At 43.3% G+C, this 13,636-nt stretch overlaps 1 protein-coding gene and 1 pseudogene across 1 annotated transcript in view; one reads left to right on the forward strand and one right to left on the reverse strand.

The window, feature by feature from the left end:
• The window catches only part of DIP2A (disco interacting protein 2 homolog A), a 181,332-nt gene that overhangs the window by 4,668 nt on the left and 163,028 nt on the right, over nucleotides 1-13,636 (forward strand).
• Nucleotides 1,562-13,139, reverse strand: LOC139438810 (glucose-6-phosphate isomerase pseudogene; annotated as a pseudogene).

Raw genomic sequence — 13,636 nt, forward strand, 5'->3', positions numbered from 1 at the left:
AACACCTACATGTATTCCTTTATACTTATTGTGATTTTTTTTTTTTCCTGCCTGGTAGATTTTTCTTCATAAGTGCAGGAACAATCAGATGTTTCAATTTATAAAATATGTGTTTGAAAATCTTTAAAAATTATACTTACTGACTGATAATCTTGCTTGTATGTCCCCTCTGAGGAAAAGTTAGTAGAGACTAAAATGTTCTTAGGTGATTAAGAAATTGTTTTTCATCATTTAGGGATACTCCCTTTAGATTTTTTTTTTCTTTTCATAGTAAATCATCCATGTACAATTGTTTCTTTTAAAAATTTTGATTTGTTTTTATGTAAAGAATATTAATACCATGATTTCAATTTTATTGTCCTAAAACTTTGCACGTTGTTCATTGCCAACTTTTTGAATTCCTGCCCTTGTTATTTGTTTTGTTTTGAGATATGGGGTGTGTGGGGTGGGGGCAGAGATTGAACCCAGGACCTTGTATGTGCAAAGCTGGCACTCAATCACTGAACCACATTGGCTCCCCTGAGTTGGTATTTTCGTTTGTTTTGCTTGTCGTTTGTTGTTTTGTTTTTAGGAGGCACCAGGAACTGACACTGGGACTTGCCATGTGGGAAGCAGGCACTCAGCCTCTTGAGCCACGTTAGCTCCGCTGCCCTTGTTTAAGACTTAAGTTTAAATTTTACTTTCTCTTTGAAACTCAGCCTTCTGTTAAGACACCCCAACTCTTCAGTGTTAGATACTTGCTGCTTTGCACCCTTTGCACTCATATCAGTCCTATAGGGTTTTTTACAATAGTATAATTGTTTGCTTGTCTTTTCTCTTACTTCACTGGAAATACTTAAAGAGAAAGATTTTTGTTTTTTTGTTTGTTTGAGCCTACCACCTCCTCTGTGGATTCTTTATTTCTCTACCTGGGAGATGAACAATATGAATATGAGTGCGCCAGGCAGCTACAGTGCAACACTTTGCAATGTAAAACAGAGAAAGGGGGCCATGGAAAGGGCATTGTGGGGAGACTAGCTCCCCACAAGGGGCTTATGATCCAAGCCCACACCCCAAGGGTGCTTTGGGAAGGGTGGGGCAGGACCATGCAGTGCAGACTGGTGAGGAGGGACAAAAAGGACCAGTCACAACGGGGGCTGCTGCTGAGCATAAGTTGATTGACTTTGGGTCTCACATCTGCTGCTGCTTGATGAAGTTGATTAGCCCATTGGGAGAAGAATTATGAGAAGTCACTGGGCTGCTTCCGTCAAGCTCAGACTCAGTTTTCTTAGCCAGCTGCTTCCCGAGCTCCACTCCCCTCTGGTCAAAGCTGTTGATGTCCCAGATGATGCCCTGAATGAAGGTCTTGTGCTTATACATGGCAATCAAGGGTCCATGAATGAATGGTGCGAGCTTGGTAAACACAGTGGAGTTGGTTGGGTGATTTCCTTCAAAGACCTTGTGCGGCACCAGCTTCTCAAAGACCTCCACATTCATTCTCGCATCCTGGAGCTCTTTCTGGGCCCCATCAGTTGTTTTGCCCTTCATGAGGGCCTCAGTCTGGGTCAAGAAGTCGCCAGGATCATCTTTTGATGCAAGCCCAGATGCCCAGCAGAGCCAGCACGAAGGGGACTTTTTTCTCCAGGGATGTCAGGTGGAAGAGCTGGTCTATCCAGTGAACCTCTGAGAGCAGCTGCTTGAAGTTCTCAAAACCGATGTGCAGGGCAACAGAGAATCCAGTGGTTGACCACAGGAAGTACCATCCTCCAACCCGATCGCAGAACTGGAACATATTTTGAGGATCATTTCCAAACTCATTCACTTGACTTTGTTGGTGGACAGGGCAGCAGAGTGCTTTTACTGCAGGAGGGTCCTTGGCTGACACGAGGAGCCATCCCTTGGCTGTCTCTGCACCCATCATGGCTCCTGGTCGTGAAGGTCTTGGAGGCACTGGTGAACAGAGTAGGCTCGGTTCAGGAGACTAGGGTTTTGGCAAAATGGGTCCCATCAGTGTTGGAGACAAATCAGACCCAGGGACTTCCTGAAGAGTGTGGCTTAATGGCTTATATCAGCATGAGGGGTTCCAGGTCAGAGCTGCTGGTGCCATTGTTGATGATATGTGTAAATGCCCTTGCCAGTGTACCCCTTCCAGTCACTGCTTTGGGCACTTTGACAGAAAGACTTCATCTTTTCCAACGCCCTGTTGACCTCTGGCATCACGTTCTTGCTGTCCACTAGAAGGGGTGTGTTTGGATCCACAGTGCAGTGTACTGCACTGCCCAGTTCTCTGTGACATTATCTTCTCAGCACTGAACATGCGCTCCTGGGCAGCCTCTACACCCCTGGACTTGGCCAGCTCCACCAGCATCTGTATCTGCGGTCACCCCTCGGGCTGAAGTGTGGTTTGCTGGCCTGGCGGGGGAGCAGCCGCGGCAGGCCAAGCCGCTGCCCCCATAATAGGGTGGCTGGTCGGTCTCACCGCCACCCCTGAAGGGAGCTCGGCATGGGCGCAGAGTGCCCTCGGGTCTCCCCTTCTCGGCAGCCATGCTTCCGCGGCCGCCCCTCCTCCCAGATAGAGCCACACGATGCCTTGTGGGGCGGCACCCTTCTTCTTCTTTCTGCGCAGGCGCAGGGTGGAAAATTCCAGTCTGCCCTTTTCCCCTCCCCCGACAGCAGCAACAGCCAGGCGTGGGCGGAAAAATCCAGTCTGCCCTTTTCCCTTCCCCCGACAGCAGCAACAGCCAGGCATGGGCGGGAAACTCAAGTCTGCCCTCCACCCCAGCAACAGCAGCCACCAATCCCTAAACCCTGCCCCTTCCCCCAGCAACAGCGACAGCCAATCCCTAACCACCACCCCTCCCCCGTCCAGTACCGCCCACTGACCTTTCGCCGGCAACCAATCAGAACAGGGCGTGGCTTCGACCAATCAGCCTTCCCCAGCCCCTATAAAACTGTTGCCTCTCCCTCAGTAAAGTGGACTTGCGTGTCTACCTTGTCTCCGCGGTAGTTCTTCTGCCGTGCGCCCTCCAGTCCTGAGAGCCCCCGACAAGGGCCTGGCCTCCCTTGTCCCCAGTTCGTCGCCTGCTTCGCCGGGCGACCCCTTCGTCGCCGGCTTCGCCGGGCGACCCCGTCAGCCGAACCACGCAACCCCTGTGAGACCGATCCCTCGTCTGCTGCCGGACCGACCCCTCGTCCCAAGTGGGACCGACCCCTCGTCCCAAGCGGGACCGACCCCTCGTCCGCAGCCAGACCCCACCTCTACCGACCGAGCAAGCCGCCGCAGTATCGCATCCTCCATCACCAAGTTCTTGGAGTAATCCACCAGAATCTGCCCATGAGTGGTGTTGAGGGTCAAGGTAAAGCGCTCCTTGTTGGCCTCGAAAGGCGGCGTAGGTGGAGCTTGGAGCCGGCTTGCAGTGCATTGCTGCAGCTTCTGCAACTGTAGGTTCCAGGTGAGCACAGCAGTGGCTGTGCCGGTTGAGAATGCTGCATGGAGGAGGAAGGAGGCGCAGTGGCGGCACGTGGCAAGACTTTTTAAAAAAATTGTATTGATTTTTTTGATAGAGAAGTTATAGGTTTTCAGAAGTATCATGTATAAAATATTGAGCTTCCATATACTACCCTATTATTAACACCTTCCATAAGTATGGTACATTTGTTATAATTCATGAAAGAGCATTTTTTTAATTGTCCTGTTACTATAGTCTGTTGTTTGCAATAGGGTTCACTTGTTGTTCAGTCCTATTTAAAAAAAAATCTTTTTATTCTAGTAACATATATATGACCTAACCTTTCCACTTTTTAAGCCCACATTCACATATATAAATCAATGCTCATTACATTCCTTGAATATAAATTTGGTGATTGGCTTTTCCTTCTCTACAAAGCAGGCTGTTGGAACTTTCATTGGGATTGTGTTGAATCTAAATTGTTTGGGGGTAGAATTGACAACAGTATTTAATCTTCCACTCCATTAGCATAGAATGTCTTTCTGTTCATTTAGATCTTTGATTTCTTTTAGCAAAATTTTGTAGTATTAGTCCTTTGCATCCTTAATAAGATTAATTACTAGATATTTCATTCTTTTAATTCCTACTGTAAATGGAATTTTTTGCATGATTTCCTCCTCAGATTGCTCATCATTAGTATATAGGAACACTACTGTTTTTTTTCTTGTTGATCTTGTATTCTGCCACTTTGCTGAATTTGTTCATTAGTCTAGTAGTTTTGTTGTAGATTTTTGGGGACTATCACTATATAGGATCCATGTAATCTGCAAATAGTGAAAATTTTACTTATTCCTTTCCAATCTGGATGCCTTTTATTTCTTTTTCTTGCCTAATTGCTCTGGCTAGAACTTCCAGTACAGTGTTGAATAACAGTGGTGACAGTGGGCATCCTTGTCTTGTTTCAGATCTTAGAGGGAAGCTTTCAGTGTTTCATTATTGAGTATGACGCTAGCAGTGGGTTTTTCATATATAGTCTTTATCAGGTTGAGGAGGTTCCTTCTTTTCCCTATCTTTCAGAGTGTTTTTATCAGGAAAGCATGCTGTATTTTGTCAAATGCCTTTTTTAAAATTTTTATTAAGATTTATTTTTTTTAATTTATTTAATTCCCCTCCCCTCCCCCAGTTGTCTGTTTTCTGTGTCTTTTTGCTGCATCTTGTTTCTTTGTCCGGTTCTGTTGTCGTCAGCGGCACGGGAAGTGTGGGCGGCGCCATTCCTCGGCAGGCTGCTCCCTCTTTCGCGCTGGGTGGCTGTCCTTACGGGGTGCACTCCCTGCGCGTGGGGCTCCCCTACGCGGGGGACACCCCTGTGTGGCACGGCACTCCTTGCGCGCATCAGCACTGCGCATGGGCCAGCTCCACACGGGTCAAGGAGGCCCGGGGCTTGAACCGCGGGCCTCCCATGTGGTAGACGGACGCCCTAACCACTGGGCCAAAGTCCGTTTCCCAAATGCCTTTTCCACATCAAGTGAGATGATTGTGTGTTTGGGTTTTTTTTTTTTACCCTTCATTTTCTTAATGTGGTGTATTACATGAATTGATTTTTTTATGTTGAATCTCCTGGGCATACCAGGGATAAATCCCTCTTGATCATGGTGTGTAATTCTTTTAATGTGTTGTTTCTTTTCTTGTAACATCTTTATTTGGCTTTGGTATTAGGCTGATGTTGGCCTCATAGAATGATTTTTAGGTAGTGTTCCCTCCTCTTCAGTTTTTTTTGGAAGAGTTTGAATAGGATTGGTAGTAATTCTTTGCAAAATGATTGGTAGAATTCACCTGTGAAGCCATTTGGTCCTGGGCTTTTCTTAGTTAGGATGTTTTTAATGACTGATTCAATCTCCTTACTTGCAATTGGTCTGTTGAGATCTTCCATTTCTTCTAGAGCAGGGGTTCTTAACCTTTTTTGTTCCATGGACCCCTCTGCCACTCAGGTGTAGACCATGGACCCCTTCTCAGAATGTAGAGGCATATGGTTTTATGATACTCACTTAGCGTTGGGTCTAACAGCTACCATAATTTTGAAGTTCAGATGAGTGTAAGTGATTTTTCAAGATATGCAACTACTCTAATGTGATATGAAATGAATGCTACTGTAATTTATTGCATACATTCATAAGTGTAGGAAATGCTAGATTTCAGTTAGAGGTCAGAGAAAATAAAGATAAGTTGATTTTTTTCATTTCAAGCTCATAGACCCCCTGTTTAAGAGTCCCCATTCTAGAGCCAGTGTAGGTTGTTTGTGTATTTCTAGGAACTTGTCCGTTTGTCTAGGTTGTCTTAATTTGATGGTATACAGTTGTTCGTATTATTTCTTATGGTCCTTTTTATTTTTGTGGGGTCAGTAATAAAGTGCCCCCTCTCATTTCTGAATTTATTTACTTGTACCTTCTTTCTTTTTTCTCTATTACTCTATCTGAAGGTTTGTCAATTTTCTTGATCTTTTTAAAGAACCAACATTTGGTTTTGTTAATCCTTTCTATTGTTTTTTAAATCTCCATTTCATTTATTTCTGCTTTGACCTTTTTAATTTTTTTTCTGCTTGTTTCATATTTAATTTTCTATTATTTTTCTGATTTCTCCAGGTATGCAGTTATGACTCTGATTTAAGTTTTCTTCTTTTTTATTGTAAACATTTAGGGCTAAAAGCGCCCCTCTCCGCATTGCCTTTTTTGCATTCCATGAATTTTGATATGTTGTATTCTCATTTTCATTCTTCTTAAGATATTATCTGATTTCCCTTGTAATTTCTTTCTTGACCTTGTGGCAATTTAGGATTATTTTATGAATCCCAAAAAGAGAAAGATTGTTGCAAATTAATGTTTCTCTGGGTATGGTACCTTTGGATTACATTAAACTCAATTGAGGGGACTTTGCTTAGATTACTTGATAAGATCACTTTGATTGGACTACATCAGTGAGGCATGACTCAGGTTGAGTCTCCACCCCCTTGCTGGGTCTGATATAACTGGACTCACAGGGACAGACATAGAGGAAAAGGTAGCTGCCGTGTTTGATCCTGCCATGTGAGAGCGTTTCACTTAAGCATGAAGCCCCAAAAGGCTTACTTCATGGAGCAGCTCAAGAGGAGAGGGTGAGCCCGGAGGGGAAGGTTGAAATCTTGGTGGAGATCAGCTGCCATCTTGCTTCACCACATGGCATCACGCCAGGATCAACAGTAGCTGACTTTGGTGAGAAATCATCTCTGATGGTAACTGGGTTTGGACTTCTCACAGCCTTGGAATTGTAAGCTTTTACTCCAAATAAATCCCCCTTATAAAAGCCAACCCTTTACTAGTACTTTGTATTGGTACACCATTGGCAAACTAAAACAGACCAACTAATTGTTTAAGAGTGTGTTATTTAACTTCCATATATTTGTTGATTTCCCAGTTTTCCACCTGTTACCGATTTCCAGCTTTCATTCCATTGTGGTTAGAGAAGATGCTTTGTATAATTTCAGTCTTGTAAAATTATTGAAACTTACTTGGGGAACACTTGAGAAGAATGTATATCCTGCTGTTTTGGGGTACATTGTTCTGTATATGTCTGTTAGGTCTGATTCATTTATAGTACTATTCAAATTCTCTGTTTTCTTATTGATCTTCTGTCTAGATGTTCTGTCTGTTGTTGAGAATGGTATTTTTAAATCTCCAAATTATTGTAGAGTTGTCTATTTTTCCTTTCAGTTTTGCTGGTGTTTGCCTCATATATTTTGGGGCACTGTGGTTAGGTACATATATATTTATGATTGTTATTTCTTTTTGGTGGGTAGACCCTTTTAATATATAATGTTCTTCTTTGTTTCTATAACAGCTTTTGAATTAGTCTGTATTGTGTGATATTAGTTTAGTGATCTCAGCTTTCTTTTTATTATTACTTACATGGATTATCTTTTATCATCCTTTCATGTTCAACCTGTTGAGTCTTTTGAGTCTAAGGAGAGTCTTTTGTTAACATGTATTTAGATCATGCTTTTTTTTAAAATCCATTCTGCCAATTTTCTTCTTTTGGTTGGGGATTTTAATCTGTTAACATTCAGTGTTATTACTATAAAGGCAGTATTTATGTCAGCCATTTTGTCTTTTGGTTTTTATGTCTTACATCTTTTTTGTCTCTATTATCTTTTATTGCAGTTATAATAGAAATGTGCTGCGCAGTCAGATATGGTAACCACTAGCCACTGTCGCCATTGAGCACTTGAAATGTGGTTAGTGCAACTGGAAACTGAATATTGGTTTTAATTTACTTTTAACTAATTAAAATGTAAATAGCCACATGTGGCTAGTGGCTACTTTATGGAACAGCACAATAGAGTGTATAATCTACTCAAAAGCATTCTGTAAAAAACGAATACTAAAATATGTCTCATGCAGTTTTTTGTCCCTGCTCTTGGCAATGGGAGAAGAGTAGGAAAGATGAAAAATCTAACGTGTGCATTTAAAAACCCATGAAAGGGAAACGGACTTGTCCCAGTGGTTAGGGCGTCCGTCTACCACATGGGAGGTCTGCGGTTCAAACCCCGGGCCTCCTTGACCCGTGTGCAGCTGGCCCCCGGGCAGTGCTGATGCGTGCAAGGAGTACCGTGCCATGCAGGGGTGTTCCCCACGTAGGGGAGACCCACGCGCAAGGAGTGCGCCCCATAAGGAGAGCCGCCCAGCATGAAAGAAAGTTCAGCCTGCCCAGGAATGGTGCAATACACATGGAGAGCTGACACAACAAGATGAGGCAACAAAAAAAACACAGATTCCCGTGCCGCTGACAACAACAGAAGCAGACAAAGAAGAACACACAGCAGATAGACACAGAGACCAGACAATGGGGCGGGGGGTGTGGGGAGGTAAGGGGAGATAAATAATTAAATAAATCTTTAAAAAAAACCCCACAAAACCCACGAAGTTTTGGAAACAGTGCCGGTTCTCTGATTTTAAAAAAGGGTTGGAGGTAGTTATTCTGGGGACTCTATCTGAGCAAGGCTTGCTTATGATGGAGCCAGCAGCTCCTTTTGCTTATTTGTTTAAGTATCAAGCTTGAACTGAAATATTCTTATAAGGGTGTGGTCTTCCTCCTCCTCTTCCTTCCTCCCGGCATTTGCCTCTTTCCCGCTTTCTCTTTGTGATTTAGAATGATGATTCTGGTAGCATGCAGAGAACAGATGGGAAGAATATACAGTTGAAGGCAGAAAAAATAGCTTAAAGAAACCATTGCAGTAATCCAGGGCAAGAGATTATGATGCCCTGGACAGAGGGTGAGGCAGCGGGACAAGTAGAATGGATCTGAAAGAGAACCAGCGAACTTTGAGACGAGTGACACTGAAGGACAGTCTAGGATGACCCCTGATTTTCTGAGATTGGGTGACTGGGAGAGAATGGTGCTAAGGTGTGGAGTACCTTATACTGTTCTGTCTATGCTGAGTGTGAGGTGTCTCAGGGAGAACTGAGTGGTGGTGTGCAAGGGGCATTTGGCTATGTGGACCTGGTACTTTCTAGAAAGGAGTAAGCTAGAGGTAAAAACTTACAGGACATCAGCACATAAATACCAGTTGAAGTGAATGTGATTATCCAGGGAGAGCTGAAAAATCAAAGAGCGCCTAGGACAAGACCTACGGAAACTTAAATCCATAAAAGCAAGGCAGGGTAGAGAGCTCCAGGGAAGACTGACGGAGGGAGAAGGAGAAATAGGGATGTGAGCATCTGTGAACTCAAGGCAGGAAAGGGTTTCAAGAAAAGATGCCTTTGTAGGAGTAAAGGAAATTTTCTAGGTCAATGTGCATGACCAGCCATCAGGTAAAGGTGACTCTCCTTCCCCAAATCTCACTGAAATGATTGAAGTTATAAAAATTGAAAGGAAAAAATTCATAGTGATTTACATTCTGGAAAATCAGAATGGTAGATCAGAGCAGGAAGAACTCTCTATCTAGTTAGAGAAGATGGGGATGAGGCAGATAGAAAGAGACGGGCAGCACGTCCTCTTAGCTGAGTGTGGGGTGTGAGGGGGTGTTGTGAAGAGATGGCGCAGCGCTCGTTGGCCTCAGGGTCTCCCATGGCTTTCTCTTAGCAGGGTCCACTAGTTAAGTGGGGAAAGGGAGCTCAGAGAGCAACTTCTCCCTCACACTCATTGTGAGAGTTGATTTGAACTGAACTTGTGTGGCTGAAAAATTGGAAAAACACTAGAGTAGATGATACATAAGCTCTTGTTACTGTTCCAAGAGTGTTCTAAGTTTCAATCATGAGATCTTTAGGAATCCTAGCATAGTGTGGCTATATCTCACCAAGTGAGTTTAAAATCATTCATCCATTAAATATCTGCCATCTTTAAAAGGTTTATCATCTACTTACATGCTTATATAATGCAGATTTATTATCCGAGAGGTATATTTTTATGGAAGAATCTAGTTATCTTTCTCTTTGGCATTGCTGTCCACATACTTCTCTCTCCTGAATGCATGTTCAGGGAATTCAGTTAAATGGGATAATTTAAATAAGTTCACGAGGACCGTGGTAAATCTGGCAGACGTCATATGAGCAGGGATTCCTTGGTCCAAGGGAAACGCAGCCCAGCTGATCATAGTCTTCAGTTTGAAAATCCTTTAAAAGTTACCGTAATGCAGATAACTGCTTCTTGTTTGATTTTTTTTCTCATTGTGAATATTTAAACTTACAGAAAACTGGTGAGAATTTTTACGGTACAACCACTCTCGTACCTGCCACCCACCTTTGCCAAAAATTAAGATCTTGCCACAATAGCTTAAAATCTTTTTTCAAGTAACATTTTAGAGAGAGTTGAAGCCCCACTCACTCCCTAATTCCATCCTCCCCAATTCTCTCCTGAATTTGTTATTTTATTGCATTTCTCTATATCCTTAAACAATTTATTTATTTTTTAAAATGGTTTATTATTATTACTTTATATTTTTTTCTCTTCTCTCCCCCCCCCCCCCCACCGTTGTCTGCTCTCTGTGTCCATTCACTATGTGTTCTTCTGTGTCCACTTGCATTCTTGTTAGCGGCACTGGGAATCTGTGTCATTTTTTGTTGTGTCATCTTGCCGAGTCAGTTCTCTGTGTGTGCAGCGCCACTCCTGGGCGGGCTGCGCTTTTATCTCACGGGGCGGCTCTCCTTACAGGGCGCACTCCTTGTGCATGGGGCTCCCCAATGTGGGGGACACCCTGTATGGCATGGCACTCCTTGCGTGCATCAGCACTGCTCATGAACCAGCTCACCACATGGCTTAGTAGGCCCTGGGTTTGAACCCTGGACCTCCCATGTGGTAGGCAGAAGCCCTATTAGTTGAGCCAAATCTGCTTCCCATCCTAAACGATATATAGTGCTTTTTTCATGTTTTAGAACTTTATGCAAGTGATAACAGTCTGTGACTCCTCCTTCCTCCTGATGTGCTTTTGAAACGGTGATGGTAATACCTGTAGCTCTGGCTCATTTTAACTTCTATTTGGTATCTTCTTACGTGACAATACATGCTGTATCTGCTTTTTCTTCTCTCTATATATATTTGAAACAAATGCAGTTTGAACTGTCTTCATAGTCTGTACTTAAGAATGACCAGTGGCAGGCTTTGGGACCTCAGCCCAAACGTAATGACAGGACCTGCTCAAATGAGCTTGGGGAAGAGCACAGGAAAAGAGGGAATTGGAGCCATCACAGAGGGACAGGCCCACATGACATCTGCTGACAGGAGTCGAAATGGGCTTAATACTGGAGAAAGCAAATTCAGAATCGGTCAGGCCAGGTTTGCAATGAATCTCACTGATAACATGTTCTTGCCACAGCTTCTTTCTTACTCTGTAGGTTGATGTGCACTTACTAGACCATGGACATAGAAACACTGATCATTCAGTTTCTCTTTGCAACCTCTTTGTTAGGATAAATCTGGCAGTGTTGACCTAGAGGGGTTTGCCTTTCCAGAGGTAAGTCAAGGAAGCAGACGTTCTTCCTAATAGTGTAGAAAAATCGAAAATTTCTCTCTATGTATTTTTTGTTTACTCACTGTAGTAGGCTGAATGCTGGCCCTATTGGTAAAATCCCTGGAACCTGTGAATGTTAAATTATGTGGTAAAGGTTTTACACTAGTGATTATGCTAAGGATTTTGAGATGCCAAGATTATCTTGGATTATCTGGTGGGCTCTAGACATAATGCCACGTGTCCTTATAAGGGATGGACAGAGAGAGATGAGGCACATGTAAGAGGGAGAGGCAGTGTACCTGGAGGCAGAGATTGGAGGGACAGAGCCCCAGGTCCAGGAGCTGACACCACCAGAGGCTGGCGAGGCTGGCGAGGCTGGCCTCCTTTACGGCCTCCTGAGCCCTGGTCCTGCCGACACCCTGAACTCATCTCCCTGAAACAGTCTGTGCTTCTGGCCTCTGGAACTGGGAGAGCAGGTTTCTGTTAGTTTAATTAAGCCACCAAATTTGTGGTCTTTCGTTTGAGTGGCCACAGAAAACTAAACACTCACCTTAAGATCTGTTATTCTTAGGAGAAAACATGTTTTCATTATTCTTTATTACATCTTTTGATTTCCTGTTATATTGGCAGCCTGAAGTATTTGGGGTTTTTCCTTTATGGTTAGTGCTCTTTTTGTTCTGTTGAAGAGGTATTTACCCTGTGATCATGAAGATATTCTCATATATTATCTTTTAGAAGCTTCATTGTTTTATCTTTCACATTTTAATGCATACTATACTCCTGGAATTGCATTTTGAATGCTCTATGGGTCGAGTCATTTCTTTTCTTCTCTGTGTGGTCAGTTAGTTGATCCAGAACATATATGAAAAGATCTTTTCTCACTGCTTTGGACTGATTTCTGCTCTGGTGCTCTATTTGTCTGTCAGCACCTCTATCACCCTGTATTGTACCTCATTGATAACTCTCCATGACTTGTAGAGTAAGTCTTCCCTTTATGTTTTGTCATGTTTGATTTAGCTAATTTTGATCAGCTTGTCAATTTCCACACAAAAAACCTGCAAGAATTTTCATTGGACTCTCAAGATCTGTTTGGGGAGAATTGACATTTTTAGAGTATTGAATGCTTAGATTAATGAACATGGTATATGCTATCATTTGTTTAGATCTAATTTCACTTATGAAAGAAAAATGTTTTCAGTTTTTTATGTAGTATCTTGGACATCTTTCATTAAATTTATTCCTGAGTTCAAGATACAGTATTTTTCAGTTCTAGAATTTGAATTTAAATGTTCAATCTTGCTGCGTAGCTCCTTAAACATATTGATCATTGTGGCAGTTTAATATTATTTATGAATTCAGGAAAGAGATATTAATTATGTTTGTAAGCTGATCTTTTTCTCTGGGCATGATACCCTTTGACTGATTTAAATTCAAAAGCTTTATATTTACTTCATTAAATTAAGATAGGGCTTTGGTTTGACCTCATCATTAGGGCATGCAGGGTTGAGTCCCCGTCCCCTTGGTGGGTGTATTGGTGAGCCAAAGGGGTGCGGAGGCAAAGTGTCAGAAGTCTGCTGGCTTTTATGGAGGGTATTTATTGGGGTTAGGAGCTTGCAGTTACCAGGCCGGAAGGCGTAAGTCACTTCCCTCACCAGGTCGTTGCCACGTGTTGGAGCAAGTGGCGGTGGCGTTCGGCCGCTCTTCCTCCTCAGGCTCCGGGGGCCGGCTTCTGCCATCACCAGCTGTGGGCCATCAGGCTCGCTGGGCGTTGTCTCTTTCCCCTCCCAGGGCTCGATTCTCTCCAGGCCGAGACTTGCTTCTCTCGACAAGGTCAGCTGTAGACTGTTAGGTGAACGCTCATCTCTCTTCCTAGGGGCCTCTGTGGAGCTGTCTATTCCTGTGTTTACTTCCCGGGCTCCAGCTCAAAACTCCCAGCATCAAAACTCCAGTGAACTCCTCTGCTCTGCTGTGGTGTTTTCTCTGTGAGTTCCCGCCCACCAAGGGGCAGGGACTCAACATCCTACTGATTTGGCCCAGTCAAAGCCCTAATCATTGTTTAATCAAGTAAAAGTAAAACCTCTGAATCCAATACTGTCTAATGTGCAAACAGGCCAGTTTACAAACATAATCCAGTATCTCTTTTTGGAATTTGTAAATAATACCAAAATACTACAGTCAGCTGTATAAATGGATGCTCACTCAAGAACACAGGAGAACATAGAAAAAGACAGGA

This window comes from Dasypus novemcinctus, chromosome 4, assembly GCF_030445035.2.
Source record: "Dasypus novemcinctus isolate mDasNov1 chromosome 4, mDasNov1.1.hap2, whole genome shotgun sequence".
Classification (NCBI taxonomy): domain Eukaryota; kingdom Metazoa; phylum Chordata; class Mammalia; order Cingulata; family Dasypodidae; genus Dasypus; species Dasypus novemcinctus.